The sequence below is a fragment of the Vulpes vulpes genome, chromosome 6 (assembly GCF_048418805.1).
Source record: "Vulpes vulpes isolate BD-2025 chromosome 6, VulVul3, whole genome shotgun sequence".
Taxonomy (NCBI): domain Eukaryota; kingdom Metazoa; phylum Chordata; class Mammalia; order Carnivora; family Canidae; genus Vulpes; species Vulpes vulpes.
Window position 1 is genome coordinate 117,844,844 of NC_132785.1, and position 19,025 is coordinate 117,863,868.

Below are 19,025 nucleotides of genomic sequence, written 5' to 3' on the forward strand. Positions count from 1 at the left end.
TCATGTCTTTCCGTTTTTAAGACTGAATAATATTCCATTGTGAGACTATACTACATTTTTTTTAAGCCATTTATCCAGTGGCAGACATTTCAGGCTATTTACATCTTTTGGCTATTCTGATAATGCTATGAACATAGGTGTAAAGAACACTATATGTAATATATATATTATATCATGTACTATATGTTATATATTTTAATTATTATATATATTATGTATTATATTACATATATGTGTATATTTTTAATGAAAAAAGAAAAGTCTGCAAATGTATATAAATGTATATTTTGGCTGGTAAATATCAAACTTTTATATTTTGGATTATAGCTGTCATTACCATAAAAAGAATCTTATAAAATAATTTTACTTTAGAACAAGTGAGTGCTTGCTTTGGCAGCACATGTACCAAAACTGGAAAGCTACAGAGAAGATTAGTATGGCCCCTGCACAAAGATGACACGCAAAATCATGAAGCGTTCCATTATTTAAAAAAACAAACAACAAAGCCAAATTCTCTTTAGGTAGAAAGCCTAAAGAAATTAATTTGGAAGTTTATAGGCTTTAAATAAGCATGAATAGACTTCAGATGACTGTTGTGTAAATAACACTATGCTGTGCTATCCATCGTTGCTCCCAGTGTGTGATACCACCTATGGTACTTAGAAGTGTAGGTGGCATCTGGACAAACATTTAATTCCGTGGTTATATATACATCTTTTTTTTTTTATTGTGACAATATGTCGCCAGCGCATAAAACATGAGGCAACCTTAGAAAAATGCCTTTTTAAAACAGATGCACACACACACACACACACACACACACCCCGGTAGGCTTGAAATATATGATTTTATTTAAAAAGTAGTAAGTGGATATGGCAAAAATTGTTAAGGTAATGACTGAAATTTTGGTAATTTATTATGTACTTAGGAAGAAATAATGGAAAACAAATCTATTACCAGGAAGAAAGATAAAAGTCATTTAAGTTTGCATTTGTATGCATGGAATTGACAGAATAATAGGTCATAACACATTAGGGAGAGAGAACTAATGTAGTACTTATTCAATGCATTTGCATACAAGACACATATAAAAAAGAAGAATTTGACTGGGGTTTGAACCAAGACTTGAAAGAGGTGATAGAAAGAAACTTTTGCCTCATTGTTCACAGTGCTGATGTCAGATTCTCTTTCTGCCAAAATTAGCTTAAATAGAATGAAGTGATTTTCACATTAAGTCCTTTTACAGATGCACCTGGTTTTCTTGTTCATTGTCAGTTGCAAACCCCAAATGTTAACACTGAACACATTAACATTGCATTTGTCAGACCTATAGAACAGTTAAGTTCGTTCTTAGCAGAGAATGGTTATTGTTTTCTATTTCAAAACTGTTTCTACATGACATCTAAACGCTAGAGGTGAACTGTAAAACTCAGTTCAAGGTACTCGATCTTTTCTCTATCGAAGGTTAAATAGATAGGTTCTCATAGATTATCTCCAAAGCAGTGAATAAATCAAAGTTTAGTTTTGGATATTTTGATGTTTGGCCATTTCCTGAAATTTATCTGTGCTGAAACTTGCTTATTTCATATCTTTTTTTTCTTCCTATTACAAAGCAAGAATCAACATTGTAAAGGATGAAAAATTGGATATTTTGATAGGAAATGAAGTCATTTCGTTTTAGGAAAACACTTTAAAAATGTCAGTTCTTATTATCAGAAGGCCATATACTCGTGATGCTATTATAATCTTAAAGATTTGAGTTGAGAGCATCATATAGGAATATCTCAATGCGTTTCAAACGAGCGCTTCTTAATTATCTTCCCATGAAATATAGGAAACTGGCAAAATAGACACTAGGTGGAAAAGGCCTTTACCTGACACTTTGGAAACCCATGGCTCCACCACAGTTTTAGGTCCATAGAAAGCGCTAAATAAACTTAAATTTCTGTGGATGACTGATACTATGTGCTCATTTGAATAAAAGTCATCTAAAATTTCTAACTTGAGCTTTAAAAAATGTCCAAAAACTGTTAAGGAAAAGCTAGCTGTCTTTGGAAAGTTAAAACTTATGTTTTGTAAGCACAAAATTAAAGGCAGAAAATTTTAAACATTTTTAGTTTATGTCAAAGATATAAAAGTATATGGAGTTTATGGGAAAATGTATTAAGTCTGAAAACACAACACCCTTTTTCTGGATTATTTGGTATTCTTTCTCTTTTTTTCTCTCTTGCCATAAGTATATCTATCAAAATATATCCTAGATCATTAAATTTCATTGCATTTCCTAGATTGTGGAGTACTTCTGATTTTTGAATACATTAACTTCAAATTTAGATATTATAAGCTCAAAGCTGATTCTTCTTAAAGGAAAACAGTCTAATTATATCCATTTATTTAATCTCTATTAAAGCCATCACAAATGATTTATTGAATATTTTTAAAATATAAATACCTTTTCATATGGGTCTCCAAGAAAATGCTAGAATCACAGAGTATGCCCTCTGATGATTTTTATATTCAAAAAGATTGTCTTTTCAAAGTTTCAATAATTAGAAAACTATTTTTGCAATTTAAAAATATATATATGTATACTATCAACATTCTTAGATTCTGGAGTCTATGAATTAATATTTTTCAAAAATTGGTACAAAGTACTTGAAAATGCAAGATAAAATACTGATAAAATTTTAAGAGTGAAAAATATGGAATTAATATTTCCTACTAATATCATCTATTAAAATGTGTTATTTAAGTGAATGCCTGGGTGGGTCAGCGATGGAGCATCTACCTTTGGCTCACATCATGATCCTGGTGTCCGGGGATGGAATCCCACCTTGGGCTCCCTGCAGGGACCCCGCTTCTCCCTCTGCCTATGTCTCTATCTCTCTCTTTTATGAGTAAATAAAATAAAATCTTTTTAAAAATGTGTTAAGGACAGTATTGTACATCATTTTTCAAGTGAGTCATGAAAATACTATTTTTTCGCAAAATGGTTTATGATAAAAGGAGTTAGTGTTCTAAGAAATTAGGGATGTGTGTCCCAGCAAGCCATAATGCACATTATTTTATTAAGGTTTCTAAGGCAGTAGGATTACTCTAACATGGGTTTAACTTGAACTTATGTTTCATGCTATTTTTTAGTGCACACATGGAATGACTTTCAGAACTGATGTTTGCTAGAATAGTAGTAGAAGGAGGCCAGAGAACATAATGCTTACGAGGATACCTTAGCACTAAAATGCTTGGATTCAAATCTTGCTACTTAAGTCTTTACCTTGGAGTTTCTCTATCTGTGAAATGGGAAGACTGAAATAATAGTATCTGTCTTATAAAATAAGTATTATATTAATTAACATATGTAAGGGCTTGGTATAATGCACAGAACAATGGGCACTTAAAAAATGCTGTTATCAAAATTTGGTAAACCGTCCTGGGGCTTTGAAGTAACCTATGATCAATTCATTTGTTCCCATTCTATCTCTTACTACATACCTATGATACGTATGTGTGTGTATATATATGTATACATGTGCATCTATCCATCTACTCTAATCTATTTTATTTTTAAAATATTTTATTTATTTATTCATGAGAGACACAGAGAGAGAGAGAGGCAGAGAGAGAGAGAGAGGCAGAGGGAGAAGCAGGCTCCATGCAGGGAACCCGACGTGGGACTCAATCCCGGGTCTCCAGAATCAGGCCTTGGGCTGAAGGCGGTGCTAAACTGCTGAGCCACCCGGGCTGCCCCATCTAATCTATTTTAATAAGTTTTGCTTCTTGGGGCGCCTGGTGGCTCAGTTGGTTAAGTGTCTGTCTTCAGCTAAGGTCATGATCCCAGCATCCTGGAATTGAGTTCTGTCTTGGGCTCCCACTCGGTGCAGAGCCTGCTTCTTCCTCCCCCTCTGCTGCTCCTCCCTGCCCCCTGCACCGCTAGTGTTTTCATTTCTCTCAAATAAATGAATAACATCTATAAAAAAATTAAAAATGAAAATATAAATTTCATTTATCAGCATATCACAAAATATTTTCAATACAAAATCATAAGGGAGCCTGAGTGGCTCAGCAGTTTAGCGTTGGCCTTCAGTTCAGGGAGTGATTAGGAGTCATGGGATTGAGTCCCACTTTGGGCTCCCCTTGAGGAACCTGCTTCTCCCTCTGCGTATGTCTCTGCCTCTCTCTGTATCTCTCATGAATAAATAAAAAAAATATTTTTTAAAAGAGGAAAAATACAAAATCATAAAATTAATGTCAGATATAAAATCTTAAGATTAGTTTGTTAAAAAGTATTTTACTAGGGATCCCTGGGTGGCGCAGTGGTTTGGCGCCTGCCTTTGGCCCAGGGCGCGATCCTGGAGACCCTGGATCGAATCCCACGTCGGGCTCCCGGTGCACGGAGCCTGCTTCTCCCTCTGCCTGTGTCTCTGCCTCTCTCTCTCTCTGTGACTATCATAAAAAAAAAAAAAAAAAAAAGTATTTTACTATATTTTCCTAAAATACAAATAAAATCATGTCCTTTTTTCCAGGAATGCTGTCCAGTTAGCTATCTGAATTAGAGAAAGCATTTGCTAAAGACATACCTACCTTTGACTCAGCCCTCTTATTTCCAGACTACTACACAGAGCTCCTGAAATCTTTTGCTGGGACTTTGAAAATGAATTTCTGCTCAAACATGTGTTCTCTTTTGTGACCAGAATATAAGTTTCGAGAGTATTTTCCTCTTACTGTGTATCTGGTTGCTAGACACACATGGTCTGTTCAGATTTCCTCCTAGGTTAGACATACATAATATTTTTATTAAAATCCATACATTTTATAATGAGATTGAAAGAAATAATTCCACATTGCCCATATACTGCTCCTATTTTTCCCATATTTGCATAGAATGAGTAAAAATGTAAACTTATTTATGCTTTATTTTAATTAAATTGATCATTTTTTTAAATGAATCACCAGTCTAATGTACACTGCTAAAAAATAAGAGAGGAATTTATTGGCTTACATAATTATACCATTCAAGCTGTGAAATTTACTTTAGGTACTTCTGTATGCAAAGCCTTAAATCAATGGGTCTCAGTGGGGATAGTACCACCCTCCAGGGCACATTTTGAAAATTTATGGAGGTTATTTTTAGTTATCATAACATTTGGGGGGTAGTCACTACTAGAGTTTTGTGAATGGGGCCAGGAAGGTTAGACATCCTGCAATGATCAGGATTGTTCTGCAAAAAAATATTATCCATAGCCTGCAGAGTTCTAAATATCTTCCATGCATCCAAAGTGCGTGTTTATACCTAAACCTAAAGACTAAAACTCCATTTTACATATAAATTCAAAACAGGTTTTTGGGATAGCTTTAAAGCAAACTGAATAGCCAAGAAATGCAAATATTATATAAATCAAAGAAAACTTGTTCTGTTTTAAACTTTACCAAGAATTGCATATCACTTTGAATTTTCCATTAAATGTGGCCATATTTCTCATGGAATTTCTGGATCTTTCTCAATTTGTAGGTTCTGAATGCAAATTTGTAATAGAGGATATCTGAGACTCTTTTTCATAGCCAGGTGAAAATATTATTAAAATTAGTGGAGACATAAAATATAGGCATCTCATTAAATTTTATTAATAAAGGTTGTCTAAAAATAACTCATGTTCTTGGCTTTCTATATTTGAGTATTTCGAAAACACAATGAAAAACTTAATTGTGAGAAAACATTAAAAATTATTTTTCATTTTCTATATTTAGAATTGGCCAATGAACCACGTGGGAGTTAGGAACACTAACCTTCTGGTGCAGTCAGAAATTCATGTGTAGCTTTTGACTCCCCCAAAAACTTAACTACTAATAGCCTACTGTTGACTGGAAGCCTTACCAATAATCTAAACAGTCGAGTCACACATATTTTGTAAGTTATATGTATTATATACCGCATTCTTACAATAAAGTAAACTAGAGAAAAGAAAATGTTAAGAAAATAATTAAGGAATAGAAAATAAATTTACGGCACTATCCTATATTTATAAAAAGAAAAAAAATCCATATGTAAGTGGATCTACACAGTTCAAACATGTTGTTCAAGAGCAACCTGTAGTTGTTTGTTTGTTTATTTATTTATTTATTATTTATTTTCCAGAGAAAGAGAGAGATCAGTGAAAGAATACTAAGCAGGCTCCATGTCCAATGTGGAACCTGACGTGGGGCTCAACCTCATGACCCTGAGATCATGACCTGAGCCAAAACCAAGAGTTGGATGCTTAACCAGCTAGGCCACACAGGCGCCCTGAAATATTGTTATAAAAAAGGTTTCAATTAAGAAGTATTAGTTAGGAATATGAAGAAATATCAAAACATTTTTGAACACTAGTGTTTTAGAATCACACTTGTAGGTAATACTGAGAGCAATGACCTAACTCTTTTCAGTTATGTGACTGCCCTACAACCACACATCTAGTACTACTAAGAAAGAAGCAAGACACCAGATTTCTATACTTCTAGCAAATTCTATAAAGCTGTAGTTGAAGATAATCATCGTGTGAACTTTCAATAATATACACTTACTGAATTAAAATACAGGATTAAAGGAAGATAATCAATCAACCAATATTTGTCTTAAATTAATTCTTATCCTCCTATGTTTTAAAGTAAAACAAAGTGCTTTTGCAACTTTTTGGTAACTCCTTTTGACTCTATGAAAAATACCAGAGCACTTTGTCTTAGTTAAATCTACTGTCCACTTTGAGTCCTGCCTTAGAGACCTTAAGACTTTACACACCTTAAATAATAATTGGAATCATGAATCATCTTTATCTCTGAGTCAATAGAAGACCCATTTATGCACTATGTTGAGGGAAAAACAAAATCCCAACCCCAAATTCCAAATCACTTTGTCTTCAGGATTAAGCAGACTTAAATATTACTTCCTTTGCTACTTCAACTGAAAGAATGTGGGTCTAAAAGCAGTTTTAGTAAGACCTGAATGAAATTATAAAGCATTTTAAAAATGAATCCTATTCTCCCGAGTTTTAATAATAAAATGAACCTTGTTCCTGGAAAATATCAAAATTGTGGTCTAGAAATGATGTGCAGTGACTAGCCTACGTAATATTTGAGTCTGTGGAATATTAATTTACTGAATGATTGGTTGCTTATTGCAAATTTGGTCAGAAATTTGGCAGTGCTGACTCTGGTACAGTCATTCTCTCTGTTCATTATCTTGTAGGTGTGCTGCCTCCTAAAAGGGTCAGAAGAGCAATGTGCTATAACTTGGGCTTTCTTACAGCTGCAGTTCTACCTAATTTGTACTTTGGCACTCGAAAGATTATAATAAATGAAGTGCTGCTTTCAAAGTTTCAGACACACCAATTTTTCCCCGTTTGGCAAAGGTGGATTTAATTTGACTTTCACGAGTGCAAAATCTGTCTCCTTAGAAGTTGGTCAAACTATTAATTTTATGGCAGGGACAACTGAGTACAGTAAACCTTTTCACAAAGCCAGACAGCTTAACCTAATTAAAGGGTTGTTTTGACAGGTGGTTTAAAGTAGAATGAATACTATCAAGAAATGAGTTTGATGAATGTGTAGAGTGTGCATGCAGGTGAAAGGGTGATTTGGAAAGCTCTGATGACAGGTATGTGTCCAAAAAGTGGAAGGTAGACTTCAAGATTTGTCTGTGTATTTAATTGGCGATTTCTTTCTCTTATTTAGATATTTTAAGAGATGGAAAACATCAAGTTCATGTGAACACCAAAAGATACCGAGAATGGACATTGGCCATGAAACTAACTTGCAAAACAACTTGCTTGTTTTGGAGAAGAATAAAAGTCTGTCTTTAAGAAACTGAAGGTGTGTTAGGACAGAAATTTTAATTTTGAATTGAGATTTTTCTGAATATTAGTAAAAGCTTTCATGCTTTATTTCTACTGGAGTTTTTGAATCCTAAGACTTGAGACAATATAGAGATATTATCAGTAGCCCATCTTATGATAATTTGATCAGTTAACATATAACTTTTGGGCAACTTCTTTTGTCCTTTTATAGGTTTCAGAAATGAAAAAATGAAACAGAAAAAGATCAATTTTCCAGGCTATGTTTCAAGGATGTGCTCTCAAGAGAGGAATCTATAATATTCGTTTGGAAATGGCAGCATGTGGTCTTCTACTTCATGTGCAACAAGGATTGATTCTCAGAATGCAGATTCTTTATAAACCATTCTCATTTTTCACCCTCTGTTTCTTTTCCCCAACTCTTCACTAGAAAGTGCAATTAAGGTGATACAAACTTCTGGGTCCCAGAAAGCAAAATGAAACCAAATCAATACAGGGACCTATCGCTATTCAGTAATCATATGTTATATTTCTCTAAAAAAGTGAAAATTTCTTTAAAATTTAACACATTGACAGTTTCAACATTTTCAGAAGGAATTGCCTTGGCATATGCCTCATCAAATTGCTTCCTTATCTCTCTGATGATGGATAATAAGCTCTTAAAAAGAACCCATGAGAATTTCCATTTTCATTTATTTCTGTACTTATAGAATTTTAAAATCTGAAATTGCCAATAGTTAAAGTGACATTACTGCCGATGACAAGAATAATAACAAATTTTAAAGTAACTTGTTCAAAGTCACATACCATAAATTAATCTGTAAATTAATTGATAAAAATTAAATTTAATCCAAGCCTTTAGAATTTGAGGCACATTCTCTTAACTATGATGATTCTTCAAAAATATGCTTTGTAAAATTTTGTTATTCTAATTTAATTAAACAATTTAAGATAAAATCCACTCAAAATCTAATATTTGCACATTCAAAATGTGTTTGGATTAATACAGATCTAGCTTAAATTCTAAAACATGGCCTTGGGGATCCCTAGGTGGCTCAACAGTTTGGCGCCTGCCTTCAGCCTAGGGTGTGATGGATCTTGGGATCCAGTCCCACATCCAGCTTCCTGCATGGGGCCTGCTTCTACCTCTGCCTGTGTCTCTGCCTCTCTCTCTGTGTCTCTCTCTCTGTCTCTCTCTCATGAATAAATAAATAAAATCTTTAAAAAAATAAATAAAAAATAAAAACATGGCCTCTACATAGGACAAAGAAATAAGATGAAAATACCAACTATATTGAACTAATATATAGAAAAAACTATTGCCAAAACTATGAAAACTTTTTGCTGAATTAAGGTAACTAGAAGTAGGAAAAAAAGGAAAATTGACCGGAATTATGACCTGGCTTCAACCATGCTTTTGTGAGATAAATGCCACATCAGAAAAGAGAAAATTCATACTGCTGTCATCAAATCAACATGAGCCCTGACTCATGATCTAGACACTAATAACAGGACATTGATGTATTTTGTCTCATTGTACCTTGGATACTGGTCTTTCTTACATATACTGAATCTTCCCTGCAAGCTCTGCCAAATGTTATTAAAATGAAGGGAGCTTTATAAACAACATAAGCTAATGAGCAAGAGCAGCATGAAATAGTTTTGCGTGCATTCTAAAAGTTATAGACCCAATGAGTAAAGGGAAATTGTTGAGATAAGATAATTAAAAGAAAGAATTCTTGATAGCAGATAACTTAGAAATTATATTTAAAAGTTGAGTTGAATAGCTAGAAATATTAGAAAACTCGGTAGTAGAAGCAGGCGAAACAGACAACTTCAAGATAATAGAACTTTCTTGGATCCGAATTTTAGAAAGGTACTCGGTCTACTATCTTCTCTCTAAATGTGTAAAGAGTACACATGCCTACTATTCAGAGGATGAGAACAAAGTCAGTTTCTTCTTCAGTCCCTTGAAATTGTGTGGAAATAATTTTTTATCATGCAGTCAAAAGAAAGAGTAAAAGGTACACAAACTCACCCATGCTCACTACACTCGTATCACATAAATCACTTGCAAATATTTTTTCCATTCTGTCTTTTTACTCTCTTGACAGGAACTTTTTATACACAGCATTTTAAAGTTTTGATGAAATCCCATTATTTTTTTCTTTTTTTTTTTGTTTCATGTTTATACAACACAGATATCTAGGCATTTCATAAATGTTCTTTAAAAAATGGAATCTGCCTGAACTTCCCCCCAAAATGGGATTTCATCATGGGGTCATAGAAATACAGATCAAAATTTCTCAACCCCAATTCCAAAATCCAAAAACTATTGAAATGGAAAGTTTCTCTAACTCAGTTAAGAATGAAATTTGTACTAAATATAGTCACAAAACTAGATGTACTCTTTATTTATCTTACTTGGTAGGAATATTTGTCTCTATTTTGTTGCAGAAATATTAATGCATTTGATTATGCAGACCTCATTCAATCTAATGAGTGGCATATGTACTGAATCACTCTTCTGAAATATAAAATATTCTGAATTTTGAAGATAATCTTGTCCGAGGAGATTCTGCAAGGACTTGTGAATCTTCATTGACTTAGTAAGTAGCAATGGTGTAACACCAATTTAGTGTCTAAAAAGCTTTCCTGTATATTACCTCACTTGAACCTCATCAGACTTTTATAGTGAGTGTTATTCTTATTTTGCAAATAAGAACACTAAGTCTTAAAGAGGTTATATGACTTTCCTAAAGGTAATAAAGCATAAGAACTGACAGGTTAGATCCCATGTTTTCTGGCTCCAAATCCCAGTGGATAGCATGGTTTCTATTTGCTAAGTACACAGAAGAGATCTGCTAAACAAGTTTATCCCCATATAGTGTCATTCCCTTCGAAAAACAAAATATTAGTGTTGATTATAAAAAAATAGTCTGAAAGTGAAGTATAAAAAAAGTGTGAAAGTAAGAAGACATTTTCAGGAAAATGTAAACAGAAAAGAATACTATTCCTTATACAGCGTTGCAAACCCTCAGAGACAATTTATAGAGAAGGTAATATTATCCTCATTTTATAACTAAAGAAACTTAGATATATAGTTATGTATAACTTGTCCACGATTTCCAGAGTTATTGCTGTTATCACTCTCCCTGTCACACTATCACAATGTCACACTACTGATACCATGAAATGGGTATTAAGGCAAAAACATTTAAACAGAATAAGTAGGCATTTTTAAAAATCATTTAAGGATGCAATTCACAATGATAAGATAATTAAGTAACTTTGATGAACACAGAGTATTGAATATTGCCACAAGGCACAGTAGTTAGAAAAGTAAAATGAAATTGATATTAAAGTCAATTATATAAGTTGACAATAACATATTAATATAATTTGTCTTCAGATAATGTAGGTGATAATTAATTGCATAGATTAATTTAACATATTCATATATAAAAAATCTGTTCTCTTCATACAAAGGCTGTAGCTCCTTTTCAAGTGCATAATGGAATATTTCAAAATTTGATCTATATGACTCAGGGAAAATATCAGAGCCCAAACCAGATGTTTTAGAGGTTATATTATTTGACTGCAGTAGAATAGCACATTAAATTAATAACAGCTAACCACCATCCAATAAAAAAGAAAGAAAATCACCTTTATCCAAAGAAATCAATAAAAATTCCCAAATATCTATAAACTTAAAACAAATCTACCTAAAAGTTTTGCCAAAGTTTTAGGAAATAAAATCTGCAATTATAATGACAATCGTACATATAAAAATTTATGGTATTTATCCCAAAACATATAAAGAGGAAAAAATGTTATTAAATGTTTTTATTAGTAAAGAAAAAATAGAATAAACTATGCAATCAAGGAAAGGCACATATAGTTAGACACACATGCACTCATATGCACATACCTTTAAGGAGAATAGGTACTGCTAGAAAATTAACAGAATTTACGAATTGAGATAAAATTAAATTTTTTGAAAGATAAACCACTGGCAAAGCTATTCATAGAAAGAGTAAAACTGCTTGCTATTATAAAATCGAGGATAAAACCATATTTAAAAAACAGCTTTTAACCTAAATGGGACAGTAATCATAAAATATATTCAAAATGTAACAACAAACACACACACCTTTTATATTACCAAGCTTCTATAACTTTTCAGAAAATTCTAACAAATCATCTGAGAATAGATACTTCCATATAATTTGATCAGCTTTTTCTAAGTGTAAGCTTAGAAAACTGTAAAAAGCAAGGAAAGATGTTTAATCATAATTGTAAATAAAAAAGATATGAACTGCTAAAACAGTAAAATATTACCTTTAGCTATCATATTTAGATTTAAAAATAGATTAAAAAATAGTGATGTGATTCAGTAGTGCTGAGACAATTAAGGAAAAAATTCATAACTGGCTCATGAATGTAAAAATTGATTGTGTCTTCCTGGAGGCATTTGCTACAGAAATACTGTAGGACGTCTAAGCCAATAATTCATAGCTAAGAATTTGATTATTTGATTTCAGGATGTAGTAAAAGCAGTGTGTGTTCAGACATATATGTGTAAGGATCTTTATTACAATGTTGCTTTTTTTTTCTTGTATCTAATAATATCTGTATGGTCAAGTCAATTTTGGTGCATCCATGTGTCTATAAATGGATTATTATGAACTCATCAAGAGGGATGATACAGAGATCTGTTTATTGCCACAGAAATACCTTCATCATTTATGGGAAAATACAATAAAATATCTAAAAATTATTTCTCATGTGTTTTTGTTTATGCATATTTTCTTATGTATATTATAATATATATTTATACTATATATAATGTGTATATAACTATATTTTAGGTTATATATTTCATATAAATAATAGCTAAGTAGTTAATAAGTTAAACAAATGTCCCTATCATTTGTTAAACATGCACCAGAAATTAAATGTTGGGGAAGACTGGTTCATAGAACTGTTAAAACTATAACTGAGTGTGGAAAGATTGGCTTTACATCAGCAAAAGGAAAGGAATATAAACAAAATTTTAGAGGCAGAGAGTGTGGTGTTTAGTGGGTGACCTACACAGGACATGAAAGAAATCTGATTTATGGTCAATGTATACAAGACTTGTTCCTGTGGTTGACATAAGCAAACTTCATTTATCTGAAAACTTGATCTTCTAGAGTGAAAATCTTTTTTTTTTTCTTTCTCTTTACTGGGACCCATTTGATGCTTTCAGAAACATGGCTGTTTTTGGTGATTTATCCAGTAAGAATCTGATAGTTCCTATCAAAGCATTTGGCACCCATTTGACATTTGATAAATGCTTCTTTGATATGAGCAGGACACAGCAAGCATGTGGGCTAGATCATGGTAGGTTGTCTGAATCTCTGTATTATCGCTCTTCAGACTGTTTTCAGGGAGACTCACATTACAACGGATTGTCATTTTCTGGCTTTTGAAAGTGCTAATGCAAGTGATCAATGAATAGAAACTGGGCCAGTAGCAATATTCTGTATGAGCCCAACATTTGGCCATTATAATATGGTTTCTATGAATATCTTGTACATATGATTTTGTTTTCCTTAAGATAGATTCCCAAGACTGGTCAAAAGTATGTGCTTGAAGGGCAAGTTTGTTCCTTATTTGTGGTTCACCTGTTGGTCATTTGTATGTCTTTTGAAAAACGTGTACTCAGATCCTTTTTCTGTTTTTTTTTTCTTTTTTTTCTATTAAATTATGTGAGTTCCTTGAATAATTTGGATATTAGTCTCTTATCAGATATTTGGTTTACAAATATGTTCTCCCAATCTAGAGGTTGCTTATTCATCCTGTTGATTACTTCCTTTGCTGTGCAGAATCTATTTAATTTAATGTAATTCCAGTTGCCTATTTTAGTATTTCTCGACTGTGCTTTTGTTGTCATGACCAAAAAAATTATTCCCAAGACCAATGTCAAGAAACTTTTCCCCTATATTTTATTCTAGTGGTTTTATAGTTTCAGGTCTTAAATTTAACTTTTCAGTCATTTTGAGTTGATTTTGGTATATGGTACAAGAGGACACTTGAGGACACTTTCATTCTTCTGCGCATGAATATTCAGTTTTTCTAACACCATTTACTAAAGAGACTATCATTCCCCAATAGTGTGTTCTTGCCACCCTTGTCAAAGATCAGCTGACCCAAAATGTGTTCATTTATTTCTGGCCTCTCTTTTCTGTTCCTGTTTGTCTATTTCTAATGTCTGTACCATATAGTTTTGATTATCAAAGATTTATAATATATTTGGAAGTCAAGGAGTATGAAATACAAACCAAAACCAAAATGAGCTATACCCTACCACCTGCCAGGATGGCTATTATCAAAAAGATAAAACTAATGATGGTGAAGATATGAAGAAAAGGGAATTTTTAAATTAATTAACTAACTAATTAATTAATTAATTTTAGAGGTAAAGAGAGAGAGAGTGAGGGAGCATAGAGCAGGAGCAGAGGGAGAGGGCTGAGCAAACTCAGCTCTGAGTGCAGAGCCCAACACATGACTCCATCTCGTGACCCTGAGAAAATGGCCTGAGCTGAAATCAAGAGTATGAGGCTTAACTATCTGAGCCAGCCAGGCACCCTGAAAAGGGACTCTTGGTGGTAATGTAAATCAGTAAAGCCATTACAGAAAACAATACAGAGGTTCTTAAAAAAATGAAAAATAAAACTATCATATGGTCCAACAATTTTATATCTAAATATATATTCAAAGGAAATAAACGTTGGAACTGGAAGAGGTGTCTGTACTCACATGTTCATTGAAGCATTGTTCACAATATCCAAATATGGAAACAACCTAAATATCTGCCAGTGGATGAACTGGTAAAGAATTAGTATACACACATGCACACGTCCACGCATGCGTACACACGGCAATACTATTTAGCTTTAAAAAGGAAGGAAATCCTTCCATTTGCAACAATATAGATGAACCTGGAGTGCATTATGCTAAGTTAAATAAGTCAGGCACAGAAAGACAAATACTATATGATCACACTTTTATGTGGAATTTAAAACAGTCAAACTCACAAGAAGCTATATAGAATGGCGGTTGCTGGCAGAGGAGGAATGGAATGAGATGTTGTTGGTCAAAGGGTACAAGGTTTAGTTATGCAAGATGAATGAATTCTGGAAATCTGACATACAGCATGTTAATAATAGTTAACAATACAGTATTGTATACTTGAAGTTGGCCAATAGAATAGATTTAAATTAAATCTTCTCACTACACATACACACACACACATAATAGCAAACATGTAGAAGTGATAAGTAAGCTATTTGGCTTAATCGTGATGATCATTTCACAGTATATACATAATTCAAAACATCAAGTTGTACACCATGAATATATAAAATTTTTATATGTTAGAGACACCACAATAAAGTTTTAAAAAGAAGGGGAAAATATGTGCATGCTGTAAATCTCTTTCTCCTATTCCTTCTTTCTCCATTGTGTCTTCCTACCACATTTATTTGTTATCTTCTTCATTCTGTGATAGCTGTACTATTGTCCTTATAGATCCCGCAGTGGTAATTTTGAAAAAAAAATGAGAAAGCCTTATTTGCCATAATATTTCTACATCTTGGCAATATTAACTGCAAGTACAATGAATTGTAATAAAATGTGGTTGAGTCTCCATGGACTTTGTTAACTTTTCAAATTAAACTTTATTGATGTTTTATAGATTCACATTGAGATTTTACAATTCTGTCTTTAGTGAAATTGTTTTATGGAACTAATGCCATGAACTAAATTAATTATTTTAAAACTTAACCCCATATTAAAAATATTATCTGGTTCTTATATGAAAAAAATGTGCAATGAACATTTAAGCAAGCTAAAGGTTGTTGAATAAAATATACTGAGTTGAATTATTTATTAAAATATTATTATGATTTATTAATACAAATTGCTATTAATGCAGAAGTTTCAAAGATCAAAGAATAACCAGATGATTGGAAATGTACCACATTTTCCTAGGTTTTGCCTCTGACATTTAGTTCAATGCTAAGCTGAGATAAATATAGGATTTTTTCCCCCAGTTAGATTACTTACTATGGAGGTTCCAGAGCTTACCATTCTTAAAGTGAATGGATCTAGCTATCCACAGACATGAATAAAAGAATGAAATGTGTTCTCTTTACCAAAGACTAAAAGGAGTTAGTTCTCTGTCTAGAGCTTTGTCTCCTTGATTGAGTTTTCATAAGAAGCATTAGAGGTTAGGGTGTTGGGAGTCTCCTAGATGACTGACAAGAAAATAACTCATGAGATGAATTTGTCTCCCACCATTGAAATCAACTTCAAGAGATGTATTAAGGAAAATCTGACTTATTACTGAGATTCAGACTTAAGTAAAGCTAATAAATATGTTTTACTCATTCACACACACACAAGATGTATTAAGAAGTTATGTGATTATCTGTAAAGATAATATCCATAAGTTCCTTCAACTTTATAGCTCCAGTCTTAAGAGTTTTGTTCTAACAATTCTATTGACTACATTTTTCTCAAAGCTTTATTGAGATATGATTCAAATGTCATATAACTCATCAGTTTAAATTATACAGTTCAATGGTATTTAGTGTGTTCACCAAGATAAAACCATTACCACAATAAATTTTAGGGACATTTAATTTTTTTTTTATTCTGTAGGGGGGCATCAGTATTTTACCCCCTTTTTTATTTTTTAAAGATTTTATTTATTTATTCATGAGAGACACACACAGAGAGAGGCAGAGACACAGGCAGAAGGAGAATCAGGCTCCATGCAGGGAGCCCGATGTGGCTCTGGATCTTGATCCTGGGTCTCCAGGATTATAGCCTGGGCTGACGGCGGTGCTAAACTGCTGAGCCACAGGGGCTGCCCTATTCCCTTTTATTTCCAAGTAATATTCAATTATGTGGATATACCATATTTTATCTCCTCATTGGTTGATCAATTATACATACCCACCAGCAGTATATGAGAGTTCAAATTTATCTGCATTGTCATTGTTATTTGCTTTTTTTTTTTAAATTATAATCACCATGACTTGCATCTCTCTGATGGCTAATGATATTGAGTATTTTTTCATGTACATAGATCTTTTGTGTATCTTCTTTATAGAGATGTCTATTCTGATTATTTGTACATCTTCTAGTGGAGTTGTTCAACTATTGAGATGTAAGAGTTCTTTATATATTCCAAAATACAGGTCTCTTATCAGATATATGATTTTAAAATACCTAAGCCCATTCTGTGGGTTGTCCTTACACTTTCATGATGATGTCCTTTGAAGCACTAACTTTTAACATTTTCATAAAGCTCAGTTTTATTTTTTTTCATTGTTTTATGTGTTCTATCTAAGAATCCTTGCCGAAGTCAAGGTCATTCCTATATATTCTTCTAAGAGTCTTGTAGTTTTTTTCTTTATATTTCGATCTTTTTGATCCATTTTTATTTTATTTTTGTGTGTGATGTGAGAATTTGCACGTGGCCATCCATTTGTTCCAGTAACATTTGTTAGTGTTGAAGAGACTGTTCTTTGCCCTATATGGTTGTCTTGGCATTCAATGAATACTGACTAAGGTTGGAAATAACTTTATTATATTGGTTGCCCTAAAAAATAATTTCAGATATGTCATTCCTATAACTATGCAAATCTCAACCTTTGGAAAGAGATGAATAGCAATCTGTTTATTACTGATAACTATACTTTCTACAATTTAGTGTTATTTTAACACCTTTGACATTGTAAATATTGCAGTATCAGTATACAAGTCTTAGTAGCATATTGCTTACAACTTTAATCAAATTTAACAACACAAGAACTGTTCTGTGTGTGTGTATGCATGAATTTGTATTCACGAATTTGTGCGCATGTCTGTATATGACATAGAGATTATACGTAATAGTATGTCTGAAGTAAGAATGTGCTGCATTATGTTATTGATATCTGGAGTTGTTATTGTAATCTAGGGTTGTACCTAATATGAATTAAATTCTAGAATCCAGTTAATAAGTGGGAAAAATTAAAATTCACCTGTGAAATCTCTTAAATTGCCTAGAAGTAGGTTATTAAAGTTACAACATCCAAGACTATTTTTAGCTTGCATGTTAGAAGAAATTGGAGTGGAGGTTGAAAGCCAGTAAGTTGCTGTCATATTCATATTGTTTCATGACTGAGGAGTGTGGCTAAGAATTACCTTCCCTTTCACATCTTTATGAAAAAAAAAAAGCCCTATTCAAATTTTTTATTAAAAGAAATGATGAATAGGGGAAAAATCAAATATGCCTTTTCTAGCCAAGAAATAAAGACCATTAAAATTACAAATCAATTGGTTCTACGTACTAAGAATATTCAGGATATTTACCTATAGAAGTCACACAAGTTCCTTGTTATAAATTATTACCTTTTATCTTACCTGCAGTTCCTAATTATCTAGCAGTAGTATTATATGACTGAAAATAAGTGAAAGAAAAAGAAATATTTAATAAATTATATAAAATTATAAAATATCAGAATCCCTGAGATTTTAATTGAACTATAGTACATTTCCAACCAATGAAAAGGTAAATTTTCTTCACGGTACTCTGTTTGAGATCATAAGAATGAGTAATTGTTTTTGTTAAAGTAGAATAAATAATGTTCTAAAAACTCTCAAGGTTTCAAGATTGCCAACAGAATAAAGGAAAAATAGGCAAAGTGTAGAGGTATGGCAATCCATTTCTTGGATATCAGCTTCTGTCTGAAATGGCTTATTGGATTGATAAATTGCATAAATAATTCTAAAATATATTCAACCACTGTCCTAGGACTTATATTTGGCACAGAGTGTATGTGGTTTTAATCATTGTTTTAGTCCAAGTTCTGTGAGAAGTAGATGTCAAGATTGTATTAAGCCTCCATGGCATTCATCAGAGGAACAATTTGTGAACCAAAATTGGTAGGGGGGGAAGCCAGGATGGGGGAAGAGGGGTGTTAGACCATGATGCAGGTATGATCTTGAATTCAGGAAAAAAGTTGGAGAAAGCACTTTCATTTGCAGTAAAGTTCTTGAGAAAATTAGATGAGACTGTCAAGGGAGTTCTCTTTTTTTTATTTTATTTTATTTTATTTTATTTTTTTCAAGGGAGTTCTCAAGCCAAGGTTGCTCCTGAGAAAC

At 32.6% G+C, this 19,025-nt stretch overlaps 1 non-coding gene across 1 annotated transcript; it reads left to right on the forward strand.

The window, feature by feature from the left end:
- The first annotated feature begins 381 nt into the window (after positions 1-381).
- On the forward strand, positions 382-488 carry LOC112930217 (U6 spliceosomal RNA). Its single transcript, XR_003237071.1, has one exon. It is a non-coding gene; the product is annotated as a U6 spliceosomal RNA (small nuclear RNA).
- The last annotated feature ends 18,537 nt before the right edge of the window (positions 489-19,025 follow it).